This window comes from Chlorocebus sabaeus, chromosome 8, assembly GCF_047675955.1.
Source record: "Chlorocebus sabaeus isolate Y175 chromosome 8, mChlSab1.0.hap1, whole genome shotgun sequence".
Lineage (NCBI taxonomy): Eukaryota > Metazoa > Chordata > Mammalia > Primates > Cercopithecidae > Chlorocebus > Chlorocebus sabaeus.
In genome coordinates this window covers 118,975,839-119,001,461 of record NC_132911.1, presented here as the reverse complement: position 1 = coordinate 119,001,461, position 25,623 = coordinate 118,975,839, and the positions used below count along the sequence as shown (strand labels likewise).

The window sequence follows — 25,623 nt, the reverse complement described above, 5'->3', positions numbered from 1 at the left end:
TACAAATAGCTATTTGTTATAGCTATGAAGCTTGATTATAATAGCTTAATCTGGAGAAGACTGATTCTGACACTGTAGTGTCAATGTGGACCTAACTAAAATATTTATAGTGCATTACGCTGGTGTGTTCATGATTTGACCCACAAAATAATTTTATCTGTGCTAATTTACTTTATTTGAACTGTATTAGATATAATTCCTTACAGAAGTCTGCTGTTGTTTGTTTTGCTCCATTACTTAACCGCATTTATTGATTGGGCCCTTACTGTATGCAGTACATATTTCTAGTCACTCTGAGAACAACAGAAAAGCAAGACCTATCATCTTTTTATCAAGAATCATTTGGCCTGTTGAGAGAGGATTAAAAACATGTTTGGAAAATTAATTGAAAAATATTCTCAGATTATATGTGATCCATATTGATTAAACAATACATTTAACTGCTGAGGGAGTACAGGATTAACGCAGTCATATAGCAGTAGCCGTCTTTCCTCGAGCTTCAAAAAGAGATTAAAATGTGAAAAATTGGCAGTGTGCATAGCTTTTGGAGAAGTAGAAATGAAATCCTATTATTCTCACTGACTAATAGAGCAAAACTGGTATATTATATGCCTTTGTGAGACATTAGAATTAGGAAGAATTTTATTAACTAAAGATTTTGGCAAAATTTCAGAAAGTGACTAAATATTAAATGTACTTTGATCATTTGTCTTCTGTTCTTTGAGATCCCATAGTAATAAATAGATAGAATCATCTCATCAGTTTTCCTTCTCAACTTTTTAGGGACATCACAATGTTTAGTGTCAGAGGAGAATATTTATTTTTTTGATTATTTTAATTAGGTATGTCCAGTGTTTTAGCATTTGTATTCAAATTCTGTGTCTGAGTAGCATTTATGGAGCAAAATGTATTAATTATATATTGCATAGTAACAAATTACCCCAAAACTTAGCAGATAAAAGCAGTAAACTTACATTAGCTTAGAGTGTCTGCGGGTCAGTAATTCAGGAGTAGTTAAGCCAGATGGGCTGGTTCAGTGAATTTCTTAAAGCTGTAGTCAAGCCGCTGGCCCGATCCACAGTCATCAGAAGATCTGACCAAGGCTGGTGGATTTGCTTCCAAGATGCCTCACTCACAGAGCTGTTGGGAGGAGGTGTCAGTTGCTGGCTTGCTATGGCTGGGTAGTCTCAGTTCCTTGCTGGATGTTCCAGGAAGTCTTAGTTCCTGACACCAGGGCTACTGGAGCATATTTGTAACATGGCAACTAGCTTTCCCAAAGAAAATGATCCAAGGGAGCAAAATGGAAATCACTATGTCTTTCATTACCCTTTGGAAGTTGTGCAGTATGATTTATTCAATACCCTATGCCATGCACAGGTCAGCCCTTTTCTATGTAGAAGGGAGACTACACAAAATCATGAGTCCTAGGAGGTGGGGTTGTTTTGGCGACTATCATAAATTCCTTGCAGAAACACAGCCAGAAAACTCCTCACTCAAGCAAAAACTACTCTTTCTTATGAGAAGCCCCTTACAGAAGCGTGCCTTGTTTTATGAGCAGTCCACTAGAAACAAACTTCCTTCTTTGTGGAAGGCTAGTGGGACTGGGGCAGGGAGAGTTTTTGCTCATTTTCCCAAGCGCATTTTTAACCAGGCTGTATTAGTTACCAGTAGAGATGAATGCTCTCACACCTTAATTTTTGCCTCTATAGTAAAAAAGCTAAGGCATATATTTCTCATAAATGTGTATTTATTTACATTTTACATACTTGTGCCAATGTCAATCCACATAGTAAATATTAAAAGGCTTTTTTTTTTTTAAGTTTTTAGACAAAGATCAATATAAATAGAAGTTTTACTATTTCCTCTTCATTCCTAAATGAGTGATTTTGTACCACACACCCAAATGTGTAGAGCGCTGGTCTACATGATGAAAATATGAAGATTATTATTTCACATGAAGATAAGATGAAGAAGGCAGTAGGTGTTAGAGAACCCAAGCAATATGGTCAAAATGCTAGTCCCATAGGAAAAGATATGCAAGATGTGACTTATTTCAGTGGATTTTTCCCTGTCTACCTTTTAATGGCAGCTGTCTCCTACACCCACCTCAAGTTGCATTCCATAATTTGGAACCTGGCTAGAACAATTGATAGCCCAGTGTGATGTCTAGCAAATATACTGACAATATTAACTCTTTGGCTATAATTCTCCTGGTACTAAAGCAGAAATCACATGTAAATTGAGGTCCTAAACATATTCAAGATTTTGACCAATAATTGTCAAGGCTGTAGAATCATTAGGTTTCAATAACTACTTAGAGTAATTGCAATATCCCACTGTGTATCTACTTTATGATCCAAGGACATCAAGGGAAGAAGACAAAAATAAAAACTTTTCTTTTTTAAGCAATTATTTCTGCCTCTGGTTAACCTAAGATAAAGGACAGAAAAAGATGTAAAATATGATTTCTTGACTCTGGACTTTGTTTTTACAAAATTTGCTCTTCCTATGAATAAATCAGAGCAGTTCAAAAATTACTAAATAACCCCAAAAATCTTTTCATTCTTTTTATTTAGCTGTGCTTTTTGTAGACATAGCCCCTAATGATGAAATCGATTGTGCATTTTAAAAATGAGACATTAGCCTTTATCTGGATGTGATCATATTTCCATATGTGACAAGCAGAAATTCACAGTTAATGTACTTCAGGTATTTGTAGGTGTTTATAAAAATCTCTGAATAGATGGATCCACATTTAACCACAATTACTTGGTGTGCAATTTTACTTAAAAAAACACCGGATAATGACATATAATTTAACCAAGATGGCAAAATTTCTTGGCAGAGTAAAACATCAAGGAGAGTAAAACGTCAAGGGGAGCTTATTGACTTCTTTTTATGTTTTTTTGTTTGTTTGTTTGTTTTTGGTTTGTTTGTTTGTTTTAAATGCAGCAATCCAGAAAAAAATACTACCTTGTTTCTTTGTTCAGCTTGAGGCATCTTTCTCTCCTACTAACTGTCTAAAGAGGGTTATTGATTTTAATGTGTAGCTTTCTCACTGTACTTTTTCAAAGTAGAAAAATGCATTGCCTCAGAAATGGTAGCATCTGTAAGGGAAACTCTCTTCCTTTACATTTTAAAATGCTACAAAGATTAAGAAAAATCAGTATGTTCTATTGGGGAGGGTAGGTGAATATAGATGGTAGGTTTAATTTTGAATGAATAAATACTATTTTTCTGGTGTTTACATAAAAAAATCACTTGTATTTAAATTATTTTAGAAACAAACAAAAAATAGGCTGAAACATTCACAGTGAATCAACCTAAAAATGGATTATGATGGATGTGTGTTACTATGATTTCTTAATTTTTTAATAATTATCTATTATTTTATAATCAGAAACAAATTTAGAACAAACTTAGGAGTGAGATAGTACATGATGTTTCCTATAATTTATAAAAGCAACTCATATTCAAAATTAAGATAACTGAGGAACTATAGGGTTTTGGAAGCCTTTAATGAAAGCCCTAACACAGAATTTGGAAACCAAATGAGACAAGTATTAGTTTGGGCTTCAGGAGTGAATACTTTTGGTCTTTCATAATTGTAGGCAAATTTCAAGATAGATGTTCATGTAGAACCAGACTATAAATGGATTGTAGTCACTCCCCTGAGTGGTTTCATTTTCAGATAAATTTAGAAAAATCCTGAGTCTCTTCCTGAGTGAACATCAGTAAAGCTGGGAATCTTTCCAAGAAAGCATAGAGGGATTTGTCCAGAGTCTGAATTTCTGTTGCACTAGGAATGTCAGATAAGTACTTGGACTAAGAACATCACTATCAGTCAGTTTGCTGGTCTCTATAGTAAATTCTACATTTATAGGCTATATGTGAAAATTTTGTGACCTTAGGTCAGAGAACAGAGCTGGAATCATCTCCTGTGTGTAACAAATGACATTAAAATGAAAGACTTTGCTAATCCTTCTACATTTGAAAGGCCCTAAATGTTACGGTCTTCATAGACAAACAAGAAAGAAAAAAATAACTGATCAACAAAATAAGTCTAATTACATTTGAATGGCCAAAAACCACAAAAGAAACAGGAGGGGTATGGCTTATGTTTTCTACATAGTAAGGAATGAATAAAATAGTAGATATTAAATAGGAGGAATGGAAGGAAGAACATAAAGAAGGAAAGCAGGGAGGAAAGAAGAAAAACCGTAAAAATCAACACTGAAGCTTAAAGCTTATAATTTGATTCAAAAACATGCATATGTTTATGTAGTGTTATTCTTTTTTAATAAAACTTATGTTCACACCATATGACTACATTTAATTTAAAAGAATTATTACTGTACAAGAGTCTGGCAATAATAGTAAACCTTAATTCTGGACATTGTAGATAGAGAAAACAAAACAAAGATTTAACATTGTTAAAGCAAAACTAAAACTACTAATAACAACGATAATGATGACCACCACAACAAAAACAAAAGCTGAATTTCCTAGAAGTGCAGTTTGAGAGATTATTGCAAAGGGCATTTTGAAAATATATGCAAGTGCTTCGGCGGTGATGCCCGTCTCTTTAAAGTGTTCAACATCTGCTGTGATAAACAAAGATTCCTTTTCTCATCCTATTTATGCTATTCTGTACCTGAGGATATAGTTTAGAGAAGAAAGTGTGCAATAAATAACATATATATTTAGATTCTCATTTGGATTATGTCAACCTTATAATAAAAGGGCTAACATTTCCGCAGTATTTCCTATGGGCCTGACACCATCCTCAGGTTTTAAGTATGTTAGCTCTTTAATCCTTATAACAATGACAGAGTTGATATTATTATCCCTTCCGATAAATGAGAAAATTGAAGTTGCTCAAGATCACATAACCTGGAAGTGATTATTGAGCTGAGGTTTGACTCTAGACCTCCTATTCTAGAGTCAACACTCAGTCCCACTTGGTTGTTTGTGTTCTAGCTTCAGTAGCTTTCTTCTTCTTCTTTTTTTCTCCAAATTTCACAAATAAGTCATGCTATTTCTCTCCTCAGGGTATCTATGCTTATTAACTATCTTTTTTATTCCTCCTCCTTCACCTAAGCCAGACTTATTCATTCTCCAGTTATATATTTAAGTGATATTTCTATGGAGAAGCGTTCTTAGCACTGAATGCTTCACTTTCATGCCACTTACAATGATTGGAATAAAATAACCTTGACTGATGTAATTTCTCTATCACGTCTTAAAATATTAGTTCCCCGGGGAAGAATGGATGTTAATTTTTTTTACCTTAATATTTCTAGTTCAATGCTTTGACCAAAGTGTGTGTTTAGTAAATAGTTGTTGAACGGATGAATGACATGAAAGAAGGCTGAATTTCTATGCTTAAATGGGAGCATAAAATCCAGGATATAATACTTAAACAAAAAAAAAAAAAAAAAAAAGAAAGAAAGAAAAGAAAACAAAGCATATGTTTGCATTCAGTTCCAGTGAAATAGAAGCTAAGATATTTTAAAGAGTAATTAAGTATTTTTATATGCCATTTGTGCTTCTCTGTGGTAAACTTAAAAGCTTACAAAAATAACTTCCGTCTTCATTCTCCTATGATTAAAAAATTTAAGAAATCCAAAACATAAACCAATTTCATTAATAAGTTCTACATTTAGTCTGAATCAAACCGCTTGGAAACAGTAATTTTCCATTCATTGGTTAAATTCTTTGTGAATATTTCCTTTCATAATGAAAGATTTTCAACTTAATGAAGTGTTAGTTACTGGAACAAAAATTATAGCCTCAAACAAATTAATAGTCCCACCAAATAGTGGCTGTCCTTACCACAGTTTTGTTAGTAGTAGATGATGAGGGAAGCTTTAAACAAACCAGAGCAGGGAAGCGTGAAAAGAGGAGGCTTCTCATTCCTATGCATCTCAGAGCTGTGGAAACACAAAATAAAGATAGCTGTTAATATGGAAACAAGTCAAAACAAAATATGAAAAATGATTTTTATTTCTCAAGCTCCTAAATCCAATTACTTGCATTAAAAAAAACAACAACAAAAAATTGTAGCTAATTTGTTTGCATTAAAACATCATGAAATGGCTTGTATTTGATTTCAACATCATAGGGATTCAGAAAAAGAAAATCTGCATTTAGACCTTGTCGTCGGTGTATTGATCTTTAGGAAAAACATGCAACTCCATAGCTCTACCCTACTTTCTGTTAGAGTTGATTTGTGATTTTTTTTTCTTTTCTGGTTAAGGAAGTAATGACTTCACTGATTCATACTGATTATGATAAAGAAAATGGGACTTGTTTTGTTTCCTTATTTCAGTGAAAAATAAGACACTCTGGCCTTATCTGTGTGAAAAGAAAAATCTGCAATTTTTTGTAGTAAACTTTGAATTCAGTGTTTGCTGAAAGGCATTTACAGTATAAAATAAGGGACACTTTAGTTTTGCTTAGTTCTAATAATTAAGTTGGGAGATATAGGGAACCTAAACAGATTTAGAAATGTTCTTTTCATAAATGTTAATTTGTTTATCATCTAATGAAATACTTGCCTATTGTTTGCTAAACACAGGGGAGACTATTTAAACTGGGGCAGAGTCTTGAAAGTAGAAATAACTTGTAAGAGTGCCATTTTAAATATTTGATTTTTGTTCCAATAATAATAAAATTACTAATATAGTTTTATTTTATAAGCCTTTCAAAATAGAAAAAATATTATGAGTAGTACATTATATTAAAAATATTACTTTATTAATGATCCAAATATAGTTTAATATAGTTAAATGTTTTCTTGATTTATTATATTTACAGATTTAAAAGCCATTATTCTCATTATTCTAGAATTCTATGATTCTTACAACCTTTATAGGCCTGTCTTTATAGAGGAACATTGCTGTTGTTTGTTCCAAAGAATTACACCTAAGTATTCTGAGGACAAATTCTAGTCAATTGTCATGTCAAAATAGTCATCAAATAAGTGCTTTTGGTTGTAAATATTTATAAGAAGCATTTTCTCTCTTTATCTATTCTTCTCTCTTTTAGTTTATAGGAAAAATTCCTTAAGCCTGTTGATAAATTATGTGTGTGTTCATATAGAAGTATGTAAATTTAACCAGTATGAAATAGTTGATGTGATACCTGAGTCTCTTTTGCTTAGGGTCCATGCCATAAAGTTTTGATCATTGCTAATGATAAACTATCATACAGATAACTATTACTCTTAGATGATCAACTCCTTTTATTTTTAATTTAAAAATATTAACTTGAAATATAACTTGTTTAAACTTAACTCCAATTTTTCTTTTGAATTGAATGAGAAATTAAGATAGTTATTTTATCCAGTTGTTCATTTGTCTTTTCTATTCTAGGATACTGCTAGTTTATTCTTTAAAAATAGGGGTAGTGCTTCTGTCCGGGTTTTCATGCTTTTTGTAGACACTTAGTCCCCTTGTAATTTATCTTTATTTGTTTCTTTCTAGTTTGTTTATAGCATCTGGGGGGGAATCTGTCAGCCTTTTATTTTTATTTTTTGTAGAGTCAGGATTTCGTCATGTTGCCGAGGCTGGTCTTGAACTCCCGCGCTCAAGCGATCTGTCGTCCTTGGCCTTCCAAATTGCGAGGATTATAGGCATGAGCCACTGTGCCCGGCCTCCTGTCAACATTTTTATTAAAAAATAGTTGTGGAATTATGGGACTAATTTATATCTAAGTGTATGAAGTTTATTTGTAATTTTTAAAGGATGATGATATGTCTTAATTTGTTTTGGGGCAGTCACAATTTACACCTGCCATTTCATCATAATTATTAATAATGTGCTTTTATACTCTTAAAAGTATGCCAGACATTAAATATAATCACTCTTAAACAAAATTTCCAGAATTTTCCAAATCATTTCACACGGTTAACTTGCCAATTAATCTTTTTATTATCCCTAAATATTTTTATTTATAACAAGCTCAGATGCCTCAACTGTACTTTGCATAATTTATTTGCCCTTTGTAAAAAGGAAAAACTATCTTTTCTAGCAATAGTAGTTCCATATCTTTGATCTCAACTCTTTGAAATGTTATTTGGGTATTTAATTAGTTTCACTACTTTTGAACTGCTCCGATTCATATACCTTTGGACCATGTGAAAAGGTTGAGAGGTTGGGTCTTGGGCAAGGAGAAGCAAGATTACAGAAGAGTAAAGGTTTTTGAAACCAACCCCACCCACCTCATTTTTGATGTTGATTACCTAGGGATGCCAGGATGCTTAGCCATTATAAAATGTCCTCAGCTCTTGAGACTCTGCCCTAGCTATTGTTTTACCTCTTCATTATTTGAGAAGAGTAGAAACATTGACAAATATAGGCAGTTTACTAAAAAGAAATAGTTTTCTTTGGAGGTAGCCAAATAAATTCAATATGTTGCCTAAATTAGCCACACTATGTAATACATTTCCAAACATTTTTAAACTAAAAAGACAACCCACTTACAGATTTGGGAATGAGAGTTAAGAAATGAGTAATGAGGAACTACATTGAGTAAGAGAGTAAATTATTATTATGGAAGCCCCAAATTAGAAAAACTAGAACAAATAAAATAAAGGTTAGTATAGAGAAATGGGTCCTGGATTTGTCTAGAAGAAATGCCTTGTGACCTCACATGGTGTTAACATGTGAGACAATATAGCTAGAAGAAATAGATGGTTGATTTATAATGTTTTTCGTGTCTAGAATTTAATGGGTGCTTTGATAAAATGTAGAAGAAATACAATTAGGACTAATAGAAATTTTGAGAATGGGAAACCTGGGTAAACACAAATGAAGAAGTAAAATTAGAAGAAGAATGAGTGAAGATACTATAGAGATGCAGATTTTCCACCTAAATTCTGAGAGAGAAAATGGAAAATTAAAGTCATTGGAGGCAGGCTGTGAATATGAGTACTGGGGTCTTTTGGCTGTTTCTGAAGGTATAAACCGCACAAAACCCTTTAATAAATTTAATTGTAGCAAAATCTCATAGGGACATCTACTTTTTATCCTTTGGACATTGCAGGCTGAACTTTTAAGAAGCACTTTGAAAAGATGACTTTAATGTGTACAAATTAAAACAATAGGTCCTTTTTTAAAAAGCATATTCCATCTCCTTGTTGTTTTTCTGCCAAGAAAAAGTTCTAGCCTTGGGAGATTTCACCCTATGTGTTAAAGCTTTGTCAGGGATTACTGTCTTAGGGATTGAGTGGGTGTTCACTCAAAATTGAAATTACAACTGTGGGTTAGACCTCAGAGGTCAGATTTCTGTCTATTGAAAATATTCTGAGATTCTAAATACCAAGAAACATGTAGTAGACAAGAGTAAAAACTAAGTGGATGGGTGTGGAGAAAGCTTAAGGAATTCAAAGAATACCATTCTTTATCCCTACGGTACTGTAAGCCTTGATAGGAAGTCATAAATACTCTTCTGGAAGGTAAAAATATTGGCATCTAACATTAAGTGCAGACCAAAGTTGCCCTTTCCTATCATTCTAGTGTACCTATCTGTAAATCACATTCTTCTCTAAGAAAATTTGTTTTGCATACATAGCAGGCCATTTTGTTTTTCAGTTTATTTCTTTCTTACACAATAATATCTAAGAAATGTTTTAATCTTCTGCTTTCAGTACAATTTGACATTAAAAAATAATTATTCAAGTAATGGAGATTAACTTGTCAAGAGGAATATTTATCCCAAGATGAGAAAATGGCTATGATTAACCTGTATAGTATAGAATAAAAAATATATTTACATATATGCACATATTTTACATATATATTACCTATGCATATATTTATATATTTATACATATATTTATCATGTATTTATACATATATGCACATATTTTACATATATATTACCTATGCATATATTTATATATGTAAAAAAGCAGAACTACTCTTATTGAATAGAAATTGAGGGCCAGAATTGCTAATAGTCAATCACTTAAATTTTTTTTTTTCCTCCAAAGCCTGAGTAGGGGGCATCTTGGATGAATTTTAAGCCTTGCCAGGGGATAGTTTATTCTTGTTTTAAGTTTTGAACTAATCATACTATAATTCTTTCTATCTAACAATGCTTTTACCAGGGACATGTAAAAAATACAAAGTATTTTTGTGGTGCTACGCAGAGACTGCTAATTGTTAGTAGTATCCAGTCTCTCCTTCTTTTTAGTGGTGTGCAGTCTGACTCTGGTTTTAGCTATGTTCATGGATGCCCATGTACACAACATGTTCCAGCCTTCCTAGTGGCTGTGTGTGGTCATGTGACTAATTTTTTTACATTATTGAGTTTTCTATAATTTGTAACCAATGTCCTAAATAATAAAGAAGTCGAAAAGATTTAGAACAAAAAGTGAAGCTAGGAAAGAAATATTTAAGCTATATGCATCTCGTAGAAAAAGAAGATCATCCAATGTCATGAAATTCACCTGAGAATGGTTGAAAATAACTGGCAGACTATTAAGATGAGGAAGGTACAGCATATGTACTGGCTGTTGGAGAAAAGAGGAAGTATTGAATAAGAAACAGTTCAAGTTAAACTTTGACAGGTCTTGATGATAATCAACCATGTGGAATGAAGGAAGAGTCTGATTCAAAAATGTCTGAAGTTTTGAGCTATCTTTTGAGACTAAATGAATGCAGGTGTCAAAGGAAGAGGAAAGTTTGAGGTCCTGCAGTTTGCTGAGTGAGGTACCAATACACCCCAAACAATCTGTGAAAAGTCTATATATTTTTGGTTTTATGATAAAAAGTTGAGTGATGTCTTAGTTTGCAAGCTGGAAATAATCCAAATAGGTAAAAATAATGGCTGTCATTTTAAATTAATATAATTATGATTTTCTAACTTTAAAAATTGGATGTACACTTGTAAATTGATACATATCTCAGAAAGACTAGATTTCATTGAGGCACATGCAGGCTCCCAAGAAGATATCCATTTAGTTTTGATCTAAGGCTGAGTATTTTATCATCTCTATCTTGGATATAGACACATTCCCATATGCTGACATTGAAAACTACCTAGCAGCTAAGATGAGCTAGTTCTCTCTCTCTCTCTCTTTTTTTTTTTTTTTTTGGGCATCCAAATACTAAAGTTTAGTTTGATTGCTGTAACATTTCCAGATTGTATTCATGATATGAATTTTGATCAACCAACTCTTTTTTAATTCATTTATTTTTAGTGAATCCTCTTTATCTTAAAGTATAATTTCCTGTATGTGTCATATTTTCTCTAAGGAACTAAGCTCTCAGCTGGGTAATTTGTTGACTATGTTAAAATTTTGCCTTTTATCAGTGAGACATTAAAACAAACAAAAAAACTGGGCAAGTTTATTAAAATTGATTACAAAAAGTTTTGAAACTTGCTCTTAAAATTTGGTGCAAGAGGAAACTAGTGTAGAGTCTTAAGGTGATTTTCTAAAATCTGTTATCTTTAATTCCTTACATCCCCTGGCTGTAACCACAATATAGCTCAGTTTGCTTAGGGACAAAATGTAAACATTATAAACAAAGTTCAAGGGAAGGACTATCTGTGCATAAAAACAAAAAAGAAAAGTATCTGGAGCTTGGTTGAGTAGACTCTGAATGAGTCAGCTTAATGACATTGTGGAAATAAGGCTACCTGATTTTATGTAGAAAAAAGAATACAATAGATAGGCTCTAAGGTAATCTTTTAATTTAATTTTACAGTATTAAAAAAGGGTGAGCAGAAATGGAAAATCACAAGATGCTTAAAATAGTAAAAATATATTAAGAATGACTAAGGAGACTGAGTGGTGAACTTAGGAAAGTCCAAAGGGTGTTTTGATTATGATCTTTATCTGTACAAATATAGTAAACTGAGGAGGTTTGCTGAACAGCTATTCTTTATGATTCTGGACAACAAAAGCACAATAAAAGTTAGTAAAAATTAAGGAAGAAAGATTACAGCTAAGCACAAGGAATACATTTTTTAATATGAAGGCGATGGAATATAGTATCATGGGATAGGGCAGATGTTGAGATTACATTCGTTAGACACTCAATAAGTCTATCCTTTCTCTCCATTCCTTCCCTCCCTGATGTCTTCAAGAAACTAGGTATTTGTTCTGAATGACTTGGACATTCAACAATCTGAAGGATTCAAACAGATGACCTTTTCAAATTCTGTCCTCTTCTCTTCCTACATCTTTCCATAGTATCTGTGTTTTCCACAGAAATTGGTAAGCTCTTTGGGTGAAAACCAATACAAATTTGAATGATGAGTGTCCTGAAAGGAAGGGGCTCTGAGAAAGCTTGGAACTTCTTCTCTCTGATGTTTTTTAAGCCTCCAGTAGCACTCTGGCAAGGCATCTGAATCACAGGGACCATGCTGGTATAAAGTAGATTGGAATGGTCAGTCAAATATGCAACCACACGCCCTCTAAACTAAGAACATTACAATTATTCTGTCTTGTAGAAGCAGAATGCTTGTCTATAGTGAACCTCATTTCTGAGTTTTAGAGAAACAGGATCCTTAGCAAAAGCTTCTCTTATATTTTTTCACCTACTCTAAGGTGTGCAGAATAATCTTAGAAATATCTTCAATTTTTTCTTGAGCAACTGCTGAATAAGAATGGAGTCTAATCAAGGCAGGCACTTCCCTGACACGCCTTCCCTATCCCCCAAAGATAGTCCTGGAGTTATTCTATTTGCAGACACAGTGATAATATCAATATGCTATTTCCTGTTCACGGAATAGGGAAAATACTTTCTAAATGGTCGTTGGGGCCATCAGAGAAACTTTACAGCTTTTGACAATTTTGAAAGACAACTTAAATTCAAAGCAGGCAATATTGAAATCCAGAGATTTAGGATTAAATCATGGAATGGTTTTCTTTTCTTAGTAAAAGTTCTGTTGGCTTCAAGTAAACTGTATTTTTAATGATTCATTAGTTTTTTGAGAATTTGGAGGTATTTTTTTCCTGCTAGAAGGCAAACACAGGAAAGCACAGCAGTAGATTTGGGAGATCGAAAGTACCGATTTGTGTTTTCTTCTATTGCTAACAGGCACATTTTGAAAAAAAATTGGAATACATAAATGAAATTAAACACGCATAGAATTATAAGTTTGCTACAGCCTTTAGTTCCAGCCTTTTCAGGGGCATATTTCTCACATCAAGAAATGTATATGGCCATGCAATGTTTGTGGCATAAGGCAAAATAAGATTCATGAGGTCATCTGGGGAAATAAAATTTCCTATGTTGTGGTTTTCGTAAGACTCCATGACCCTGTTATGCATTGCTTTAAAAAGAAAAGATAAATATCAATGTTCAAAGTTCGTAGGCAATTTCAGCATTTGAGGTTATTGATTCTCAATTTATTCTTGGCTATTGTGCATTGTGCTGAATAGGCTCAGACTTTTAGCGATCTTGTTTCATTGTGGTTTTGTAAGCTTTTGGACTCTGCTTCATTTAGTTTCTACTACATCTCATGCCCCCCAACACTTTTCTTGTTTTATTGATTCCTGCCAGCCTTTGGGAATGAAATAAATTATGATATGTAAAAGATTCAACACTGGAGTTTCTTTTAGGGTTGAACTTAGAATGCTATAATAAATACTTAAATGGAAAATTTCTGTTTTAGTTGTTGATCACTACCAATTTTGGAGTCCCTTGAAGCCTGAAAGGTAAATATTTAAATTCTCCTGTTATGATTTAGGCTCTTAGCGTCCTATCTTCAGTCAAGGCAATTAGGACACTGAATCTGAATAGAAAAGATTCTGTATGACAGTGGCATTCTTCTGCTAGTAGTGGTGAACTGCCACCCTTATAGAAATGTTTTATCTGCACCAATTTACATCTTACTATCTGAAATGTTTCTTTTGTTACTAACAGAAAGTAGACAATAAGTTGTAACCACTTTTTCTTTTGGAAAATAAGGCTGAAGATAAAATGGCTTTAATTTTTGACTCTTCTTTGTCTACCTCTCCCTACCCCACTCTCTTTCTTTCCTTCTTTCCCTGTCTTTTATATTACCATAAGGAATTTATGGATGCTTCTCATTTTTCACCCCAGAATTAATCAATTCTTTTCTTTTCTTTTCTTTTTTTTTTTTTTTTTTTTTTTTTGAGGTGGAATGTTGCTCTGTCTGTCGCTCAGGCTGGAGTGCAGTGGCACGAACTTGGCTCACTGCAGCCTCCGCCTCCCGGGTTCAAGCAATTCTCTTGCCTCAGCCTCCCTAGTAGCTGGGACTACAGGCTCCCACCACCACGCTTGGCTAATGTTTTGCATTTTTAGTAGAGATGGGGTTTCACTGTGCTAGCCAGGATGGTCTCGATCTACTGACCTCGTGATCCACCTGCCTCAGCCTCCCAAAGTGCTGGGATTATAGGCGTGAGCCACCCCACGCCTGGCTAAATTAATCAATTCTCTTATGCCCTCATCTTACTTTGCTCAGATTTTATTATAATACATATGAAATGTCCAGCCTGTTGGCCCTCTGACTTATTTTGTGTCTTTCTCCTGTACTGCTCTGTGTTGTTGGGAGCTTGACTGCTGTGGGGTAGATTTCTCAAGCTCTCATGTTAGTCAGTTTGAAGTTGGATTTTGTACAATTTGTAAGCACAACACACTGGCTGATGATTCAAAAGGAAAGATCGAGAAAGCCAATGTATTTTCCCTTTCTCTTCCACAGACTTTTTTTCCTGCAGGACCTCTGTCACTTTCATGGCTCCAGCTCTCATTTAGCTGGTTTGCCATAATTTCAGTTTCTGCTAGACAATTCTGGCCTCTTTGTCTTTTCAGCAATAACCTGACTTACTGCTGTTGTTAATCTTTGGTTTAACTGATTGTTCTTTGGCTTATACTTCTCCTATTAGCCATAGGAGCCATAGGAGACTGAATTAGTCTACATAACACATCATTGTGCTTGTTTATATTCCCATCACATTCTACTAGACTCTAAGCTTCTTGAGAAAATAGGCTCCACTTAGGCTGGGTGTGGTGGCTTACTCCTGTAATCCCAGCACTTTGGGAAGCTGAGTCAGGCAAATCACAAGGTTAGGAGTTCGAGACCAGCTTGACCAACATGGTGAAACCCCGTCTTTACTAAATTGATACAAAAATTAGCTGGGCGTAATGGCGCACGCCTGTAATTCCAGCTACTCTTCCAGCAGGAGAATCGCTTGAACCCAGGGGGCGGAGGTTGCAGTGAGCCGAGATCGCGCCCCTGCATGCACTTCAGCCTGGGCAACAGAGAGAGACTCCATCTCAACAAGAACAACAACAACAACGACAACAACAACAAACCAAAAAAAAGAGAGAAAATAGGCTCCACTTGACTTGGTTCCTCTCATATCTAACACAGCAGTTTCTGGCACATCTTGGGTAGTCACTATTTGTTGATGCATTTCTTTTTTTTTTTTTTTGGAAATGGGGTCTCGCTCTGTCACCCAGTCTGGAGTGCAGTGACAGGCGATCTCCGCTCACTGCAGCTTCTGCCTGCTGGGTTCAAGTGATTCTCCTGCCTCAGCCTCCTAAATATCTGGGATTGCAGGCATGTGCCACCATACCCAGCTAATTTTTGTATTTTTAGTAGAAACGGGGTTCCACCATGTTGGCTAGGATGGTCTCGATCACCTGACCTCGTGATCCACCCACCTCGTCCTCCCAAAGTGCTGGGATTACAGGGGTGAGCCACTGTGCCTGGCTACTTGTTGATGCATTTCAATACATGTATTAGTTGCTTAGATGAGCACAACCTATAAATTATCAAAGTGAAATGATTTATTGTTGTGTCATGTTTTATTGTTATTGTGTAGCTTTTAGAATCTAGATTTTGACCAAATTTTATAATTATAAACTTTATTAATTGTCATAAATAAGCAACTAATGTTTAGCACAGAAAAAAAAGAAAAAACAAAAAAAGGAAAAATAAGCTTTTTAGAAATAGGAAAACCTGAGAAATCAATAATTATCTGGGTTAGTCTAAAGAATTTACTGGGGCTTATGGAATTCTTAAGAAAAAATAAACTCTAAAAATGGTGGAGAAAGAAAGCTAGTTATTTTTCACTTGTACAATTCTTTGTAGTTTCCCAGGAATTCCTACAATATACTTAGCAAAAAGAGCCACATACTAGATAGTTGAATTTTGATTGACTTGTCTGCTAAAGACCATCCTCAGGCAAAATAAAAATTGGGATACATATTAAAATATTATAATGCTTTATTCACATTACTTTTATATTTGGCCTAAGAAATGTAAGAGAACATACAAGAAAACTTTGAGGATAGGGGCTCTATGACAGAGCCAAGAGATTATTTGAATGAAGATCTATTTTCTGAAGAATAAAACGATTGAAAAGGAAGAACATATTTACACAAGCATGGGAAGAGATGAACAGAAAATATTGAGGAAAGAGTAAAATATCTCTTCGTGGATTTCTGTATTGGGCAGAGGAAATTCATTTTGTAAAAAACATTTAAGCATTATCTTACTTTCACTTTATGTTTCTTCATTTAAAAGTGATTACGCTACTGTTTAAGTATCAACGTGTAGGGGCACAAAACTGGTATTTTTATGCTTAATTACATGGTGCATTAAGTGCTTGGGAGTGAATAGGGTAGAGGCTAACTAACAAGTCCTAGAGTTCAGATCTGCTGCTTTGAAAGAGAGATTAATTCTGAGACTTGTGGCTTAGTTTTCTTTCAAATATTTTTGATACACACAAAGAATGTAAAGATGAAATTAAATTGACCTGAGTTTTATTCAAAAGAAAGATTAAAAATACACCTCTGTTTCTCCTCTTTTACATTTTTTCTAATTTCCAGTGTGATCTAACAGCTGACTTTCTTTTTTAATACACTGATTATTAGTTTGTCATTTGTGTTAGGGTTTATGGTAGTGTTGGGAAGAATAATTCCTCCTATTTTGTATACCCCTAAGAAAACCAGGATTGAGAGAGGCTAACCAACTTGTTAAAATCCTACATTTAATAAATAAAAGAACTAGAATTCTAATCCAGATGCCATGGACTTTATATTATACTTTACATATACTTTATATTATAAAGTATTTATATTATACTTTATATATACTTTATATTACAAAGTATTTATATTACACTTATATGTTTTCCCACTTTTAGTTAAGACTTCTGGATTACTCTACTGCTTAGGATTTGATCAGTTACAAGTAACCAAAAAATCCCATGAAAGCTGCCTTGAAAACTAAAGGAAACAAATGTTGGCAAGGATAAGAAGTAACCTGAAATTTCATTCATTGTTAGTGGAAGTGCAAAATTGCACAGCAATTTTGGAAAACAATTTGGCAGCTTTGTTACAATGCTAAACATATGTTTACTATGTGATTCAGCAGTTGCACTGCTAGATATTTATCCAAATGAGCTGAAAATTTAATCTACACAAAAACCTTCAGATACATTTTTGGGAGCTTAATTCATAATGCCGTAATTTGGAAGTACCAAATTGTCCTTCAATAGGGAAATGAATAAACAAATGGTGGTAAATCCAAACAATAAAATATTGTTCAATTCTAAAATAAAATGTGCTATTCATTCATTAAGAAACATGGAAGAAACTTTAATATATGCTGACTAGTGAAAAAAGCCAGTCTGAAAAAAGCTACATCTTATCTGATCTTAACTTTATGACATTCTAGAAAGGCAAATCTATGGAGACAGAAGAAGATCAATACTTGCCAGAGGTTTGCAGGGAGAAAGGAGTGAACAATAGTTGGAGCATAGAGGATTTTTATGGTAGTGAAAAATACTCTAATGGTAGGGACATGGCATTATGTATTTGTAAAAACTAGAAATATGCAACACAAAGAATGAGCCCTAATGTAAACTATGGACTTCTGTTAATAATAACACATCAATGTTAGTTCACTAATTATAACAAGTGTACCACACTAAAGAAAGGTGTTAGTAATAGGAAAATTTGGGACTGAGGGGATGAGGAAGTATATGGGATCTCACTGTACTTTCAGTGTAATCTTTCTATAAACCTAAGATTCTCCAAAAAATAAAAATATGATAAAACAAATAAAAAAAATTTGGCTTATAATAAACTTCCTGGGAACAGAAAGCTTGATCCAAAGCTCGTTTGTATTACCAAGATTCCTGTATTTGGCTCTGATTTCTCAGAGTTGACTCTATTCCAAAGCATGTTCTTTTCTCCATGTCACAGAATTATTGCGTTTACTTCCTTGGGATATGTCTTTCCTTATGTCTACATATCTACAAGGAAACACAAATTTTCTTCTCTGGTAATTCACCCTGAATCCCTGAACTGAGTTTCATTGGCTTTGACTGGCTTGACTTGTGCCATGTGATTTCATCTAAACCAATCACTGTGGCTGGGAATGAAGTTTTCTTTTATGAACAAGGAAAACAAAGCTTACTTTATTAAATAGGCATGAATTATTCCATTCAAACCACAAAGCTAGGGAAATCAGAGAATTATTAATACAGGGAGAAGGAAGTAAAATATATGTTGGGAAAGTATCCAGCAATTGTTTATTATAGTATCCATGTAAGGAATATGGATTATCTGTACATTAGCCTTATGATTAAGCAGCTGTATACATATACAGCTTCAAGTGTGTAAGTTCCATCCCCCAAAAAATGTTTTCTCTGTTGGTTTCATGATGTTTGAAATTTAATAATTACAAATATGTTATTTCGGCTTTTTCAACTAACGCACATGTGTAAAGCACCTACAATGCTTAGTTGTAGGAGATAGAAAGACAAATAAGACAAAGATTTATGCATAGTTACTGCCCTTAAGGCCTTGGCTTACAGTCTAATGTGAGAAAGAGACAAATACAGGTATACATAAAGGTAATCAAGGAGGGAATGATTTTTTTGAAACACGGACCAAGATAAGCTTCAGAAAGGAGCTTATAGAGTTACATCTTGAAGAGCAATAGGATTTTAACAGATGAATCAGCATGGAACTCATTTCAGCCAAAAGAAGCAAAGGAAAAAACAAACAAAACCTGAATAAAACATAGCAGCGTGTAACACTGTCAAGCGCATGGAAATTGTTAGTCATTTAGTAAGGTTTAAATATAAGATATAAGAGTTGTTGTATAGTAGGAGATAATGTCAGATTATTAGAGAAGGGTTAGTTTATAGATGTTAACAAGTACTGAATGGGGAATTTTTTGAGGCAGAGGGAATAGCAGTATAAACATTATCTTTTTAAAAAATATTACACAAATGTATTCTGGCTTGGATTAAAGGGGTACCAGGCTGTGGAGAAAGGGAGATCATTTCAGAGGCTGTTGTAGGAGGCCAGATGAGAACTTTTCAGGGTTTGAGATGAGACGGTTGCAGTAGACATAGAAGAAGCGACTGACTTAAGGTTTTATTGCATCTATATCTATAATACTTGTATGTATAGCACTCATTTATACTTTAGTGTGAAATTATGTAAGACCCCGTGAACAGCATTGGTTCCTTAGAAAAAAATAAAGAAGGGCATGAGGACTTTGGTTATCTATTAATGACAAAAAAGGGTATGTACAATTCAGGTACATTTTCCAAAATGATGATAAATTGATGGAGAAAGACGATTTCTTCTATGCCACAATTTTCTTGGAATAGCCTAATAAAATGGGATATCAAGAATGTAATAAACCTAGATGTGAAAATAATTAGAACAGAGGTTGAGTTGTATGGCATAAGACCAACTGGTAAGCACAGATCGTGGAATCCCTATGATTAAGGTGAGTCTATTTGATGTACGGTGTATATTTTCCTAAAGATGTCCCCACTTGGATTTTAAAGATCAATGCTAATCCGTGTCACCAAAAATACTCCAGAAACAAGATTGCAAATATGTAAATTAATATGTTTGACTGGTATTTTCCATTATGTTGTTTACTGAAACAACTTACCATGGGAGAAAATTTGGGGGAGTAAAGTATGTCTTTGTTAAATTATGATGATAAATTATTATTGGATAATCCTCTCCAATGGAAGAATGCTAATTATGGCAAAAATATTGCCTATAATCCCCAAAATAACGTTCTCGAACTTTCTAAATCACCACTCATGGTTTGGACTAGCAATTCCAAGTTTAGAATGATAAATAATTATTGTATGGACTTTTCATCTGGTAAAACATTGAGGATCTATGACTTTAGTTGGAATATTATGGCAGACTGGAGGAACACAAATGTTTATTCCTTTTACTGATCATAAATTGGAAAAGAATGGGAACATTTGGAGAACAGCCCATCTCCAGCCACCATCTGCTTGTTATAACATAGCTGTATGTTGTTATTTTTTCTTTTTTATTACTGTTATTAACACACTATAAAAAATACATTTAAATAGCATTAAGTTTATAACACAGACCAACAAAATGGAGTCACTCAATCTTTAACTTTTCTGTGAAAATTGCTTTATTCCTCCTTTTAGACATTCTTTTGAGTCATGTAGTATCCTGCTGTTCAGTTACAGTAAAAACAGGTGCCTGGAAGAAATAATTACCAATCTTACATTTGGTGCTTTCTTTTCTTTCAATTCAGTCTTTTGTACATTTATTGTGTAAATTCGGTTGGTATCAGATTAATGGATGCAAGGATGACTCAAATTAGAATTGATCAGGTCAGAGTTATGAGAGCTTATCCTTTAATTAAAAAATGACAATGTGACAAATAATGTAATATAATTGACTTTTAAACAAAAAAATAATTTAACATTTATCAAGTCTCTATTTTGAGAAAGGCATATTGTAGTCACATTATTTTACATTACATCTGGTATTTTCCCATCTATTAGTTCTATTACATGTTATATCCAGTTAATATAATCAAATTCATGAATATAAAATATTTTAATATATATGCATATACTCTTAGGGGTTTTTTTTTTTCCAAAATAAAAGTAGCTTTGACACGACTGTGAGAGGTCATTAAAAACAAAACAAAAACAAAAGTAGCTTTGTAAAGTGATCAGGTTAATACAATTTCATATAAAATATGAGAGTAAAACTGCTAATGCTCTCCACCAGAAGATAATTTTTGTTAGTGTGCTGATCCACATGGACATCTGTGTTTGTGTGTACACATTTATACGTGTACATTTTTACATAAAGAATTACACTAAGATACGATTTTCCGAGAATGTTCCTTAACATGTGTACGTGTGTGTGTCTAACATACATATATATATGACAAAGGACTTGCAGATTCTTGTGTGAAAGGATGTTTTTGAGTTTCCACATTCGTGGCAAGCCAGTGGAAGATTGAGGAGGACTGTTTAATACACAAGTGCATCAGGCAAGGTCCAATCAGAGAAACATAAAACACTCAGCGTTTCAAACAGAAGGAATTAAATGTAGGGAATTGGTTACACAAGTATTGGAAGGGCCAAGGAAGTAAAAAGGAGAAGTGAGGTAATCCAGCAACAAATAATGGCAGAAAACACTACTAGAGCTAGATAAGCAAACAAGCAAAAAAGGGGATGATATACCAAGACCCAGGGCAAACAGCTCATTCTGAGATAGTGGAGAAGGGGGCACTATTCAAAGACTTGGTTTTCTAAGGAATTGCTATAACTTCCAGAGCTCCTGCTAGCAGCAGCAAGACAGAAATGAAAATAGAGAACAGAGGGAGAGAGAGAGACAGAGAGAAGAGAAATATGCCTTCATCATTTCTCTTGCTTGTGATCACGCACCAGGCCCTCCTATTAAGACAGGCTGCAGGGCAGCCAGACAGCTGGCAGGGGAGCTGGAGAAATGTAGTTTACAAAAGTCTACCCAAACACTGTGGAACAGAGGAGAAAAGGATGGGTGTATGTAGTGCTGAGATCAATACTAAGTAACAAACTCCACAAATAAAAGCAAACCTGAGGATATTTGTGATGGGAACCCTGGGTGATGACAAGACACCTAGATAATTTGATAGGCAGAGTTTCAAAGTCACTAATGGGAAATCAAAAGACCTTATTTTACATTCACAGGCAGATAAGGGTTGAACATCTGGGCTTTACGTGTGTGTATATGAGAGGAAGACACTGACAGAGATAGAAACACACATTAATATTTGGCTCATAAATGTCCCAAAGTGGCAGATATTACTATTAAAAATATTTTTAAGTGTTTACATTTTTCATAGTTTTTGTTTTTAAATAAAAAACAATTCTCCTTCTTTTTCATCTCCCATTCTTTCTTTCAAAGAAAAGTAATTTAATACAGGCATGCATCAGAGATATTGCAGGTTCAGTTCAAGACCACTGAAATGAAGCAAATATCGCAATAGTCAAGTGAATTTTTTGGTATCCCAGTGCCTGTGAAATTTATGTTTACAGTATACTGTAGTCTACTAAGAGTGCAATAGCATTACGTCTAAAAATGTGCATACTTTAATTTAAAAATATTTTATTGCTAAACAATGCCAATGATCATCTGAGCCTTCAGTGAGGTGTAATCTTTTGTTGATGGAGGATTTTGCCTCAATATTAATGACTGCTGACTGATTAAGGGTGATAGTTGCTGAAACTGGGGTGGCTGTGGCAAGTTCTTAAAATAAGCCAACAGTGCAATTTGCCACATCTATGAACATTTCTTTTCATGAAAGAGTTCCCTATAGCATGTGATGCTGTTTGATAGCCTCTTACCCATAATAGAGCTTCTTTCAAGATTGTGGTCAGTACTCTCAAATTCTGCTTTATTAACTATGCTGATGTAATATTCAAAATCCTTTCCTGTCATTTTAACAATGTTTACAGTCTTTTCACAAGGAGTAGATTCCATCTCAAGAAACTACTTTCTTTGTTCATCCATAAGAAGCTACTCTTCTGTTGAAGTTTTATCAGGAGATTGCAGCAATTCAGACACATCTTCAAGCTCCATTTCTAGTTCTAGTTCTCTTGCTGCTTTCATTAAATCTGCAGCTACTTTCTCCATGGAAGTCATGAAGGCTTCAAAGTCATCCATAAGGGTTAGAATCAACTTCTTCCAAACTCCTGTTAATGTTGATATTTTGACCTCTTGTCATGAATCATGAATGTTCTTGATGACATGTAAAATGATGAATCCTTTCCAGTAGGTTTTCAATTCACTTTACCCAGATCCATCAGAGGAATCACAATCTATGGAAGCTACTACCTTACAAAATGTATTTTTTAAATAATAAGACTTGAAAGTCAAAATTAGTCCTTGATTCATGAGCTACAGAATGGATGTTGTGTTAGCTGGAATGAAAACCACACTCATCTTGTACATCTCCATCAGTGTGCTTGGGTGACCAGTGGCACTGTCAAGGAACAGTAGTATTTTGAAAGAAGTATTTCAAAATGTTAACTTCTGCCATTTACCCTCTTATTTATATTCTTCTTAGTACTTTAAACCTTTTGAAATTAACCATCGCAATCAAGTCAATATAATTGCTCTCTTTTCTATTTAGGTACATAAATTAAAAATTATCACAATGCATGTGAGAACATAATGCCCAATGCTTTTTCCTTCTATTTTTATATTTTATCTTATATTGTAAGGGTATAGTTTATATTATTTTAAATGATGAGAAAGGGAGAGGTTGATGCACTAAACAGGGTCGTCTGAGAAGAAGCCAACCTAGTCTCACATCTGAAACAGAAGAACTGTGGGAAGAATGTTGTTTGAAGCTTTGGCATATATTTGGTAACCTGCATCTTCAGTAGTAGGCATGCCAATGGATCGTTGGGGTCAAAGTCCTCCAGAACCTTGGTCAGCTCTAGGGCTAGAGAGCGAAGGAAAATGGCAGACCTTATGAGTGTGCCACTTGTAATACACCCTTTTACGGAAACTTCAAAGCATGGTGGCCTTCATCTTCCAGTGTCTTAGAGAGTTGAACAAAAGAAATTCATACAAAAACTTTTTTCTATGCTTGTTTTCTCTATCTAGGATTCATTTATGAGTCCACAAGGCAGATCCAGAGGAGTAAATGGTAGACAACATTGGCTTCGATCCTTAACAATATCCAGACTCACCTTTTCTGTTTAGCTATTATCCAAATGACTTTATGCTAAGATTTTGCACAGGAATTCCCTATGTCTCCCAAGAGATTCCTAGGTCTTTCATTCAAAAATCAATCAAGCGATTCCTTTTTATAGCCTTCCAGACAAGATAGTTCATAAGCCTAGAGTAGATTTATAACCTATGCTCAATTTTAGAAACTGTATCATTTATACCTAACAATTATTTTAGCAGTAAACAAGAAAATAAAGATGAAATACATGAAGACAGACCATTTTATATCCTTCAGATTGGAAACAATTAAAATGTTTGATCATTATGTCTTGGTATAAATGTGAAACCATGTTACCTTTTAACTCTGGCCAAATATGTAAATAAGAACAGCCACATTAGAAAATCATTGGTGGTATTCAGAGATGCACAAAATATACATACACTATAAGACAGCAACTCTGCTCTTTGGTATTATGTTAGAAAAATTCATGTGCGTGTGCTCAGGGAAACTGTACAAGAATGGTTGTGATGGCACTGTTTGAATAAAGTATAAACAAAAACTAAAGTATAAAAAAATACTAAATATGAAACTAAATATAAAATACTAAATATAAAGTATAAACAAATGCTAAAGTATAAAAAAAAACTTGTAGAGATAACCGATTTTTTTAAGGTAGTAGCTACCTCGATGGCAGTGTTGGGATGGTGGGGAGGTGGGACTAAGATCATAAAAAGGAGCACAGGTAAGGATAATTTACCTGTTTGGCTGAGAGGTTTTATGAGTTTTGGTACATGGTTCAATCATACTTTTCTGTTAGCTGGATATGTGTATCTTATATTACATTTGATATTTACATATGATATTTTCCCAGCTGTCTGTTAGGTTGGACCATATGAAATCATCTGTTTTTGATCTACAGAACTGGCAGTTTGATGTAGTTTTGCCTAATATTTCATTATGTATTTTTAATTATTTAGAAGTTTTAAAACATCACCTTATGTAAAAATGACTAAAATATATCTAGAAATATATATATTGAAAAGTATTTGTAAAATAAGATATTTGCAGTTCCAGTGATGATCAGTCAATTAATGCCTGTGCTGCGTTTGGGTTATTGTGAGTTTGCCTCTTTACATATTGACAGAAACTTGTATCCTAAGATTGAGAGAGCCTGATAAGATGAAAAAAAGAGGGCAGCACCAATGACTCTCTCTGCAGACACAATTGACTGGTGTAAATACACAATCGACTCCACATTAGATAAGATTTCATGACTCCAACTGAGGTAGGAAGTACCTGTCCATGGTAACAGGGCTCTGTCAAGGTTCTTATTACTGTATTCTTAATGTATTATGCTATGCTTGTTTCCCTCAGAAATTCATGATGATCCAGGCTAGTTACGTAGAACAACAGGGGTCACAGGGTAAGTTAGGCTCTTAGGCTAAATGAGTAATCTATTACTCATTTATTTTGACAAATTGTATACAAAATGCTGACAGTGAAATAGTAAGAAACATGTGAATTATATCAATTATAATGTTATCAAATGAGTTATTCTACTGACATAAAATATTCACATCTTGAAAGATTCTGATTCTTGCACGGGCTGCTCTTCTCTCCCAGCTGACTCAGTTGATGCTTAGCAAACAA

At 34.0% G+C, this 25,623-nt stretch overlaps 2 long non-coding RNA genes across 2 annotated transcripts in view; one reads left to right on the top strand and one right to left on the bottom strand.

Moving 5' to 3' along the window:
• LOC140712330 (uncharacterized) overlaps positions 1–1,068 on the bottom strand; it is a 92,624-nt gene extending 91,556 nt beyond the window's left edge. Inside the window, exon 1 of the long non-coding RNA XR_012093859.1 lies at positions 975–1,068. This is a non-coding gene — a long non-coding RNA (uncharacterized lncRNA). The remainder of the gene's footprint in view (positions 1–974) is intronic.
• The window catches only part of LOC119624874 (uncharacterized), a 164,326-nt gene that overhangs the window by 96,071 nt on the left and 42,632 nt on the right, over positions 1–25,623 (top strand). The gene's annotated exons all lie outside the window — the stretch shown is intronic.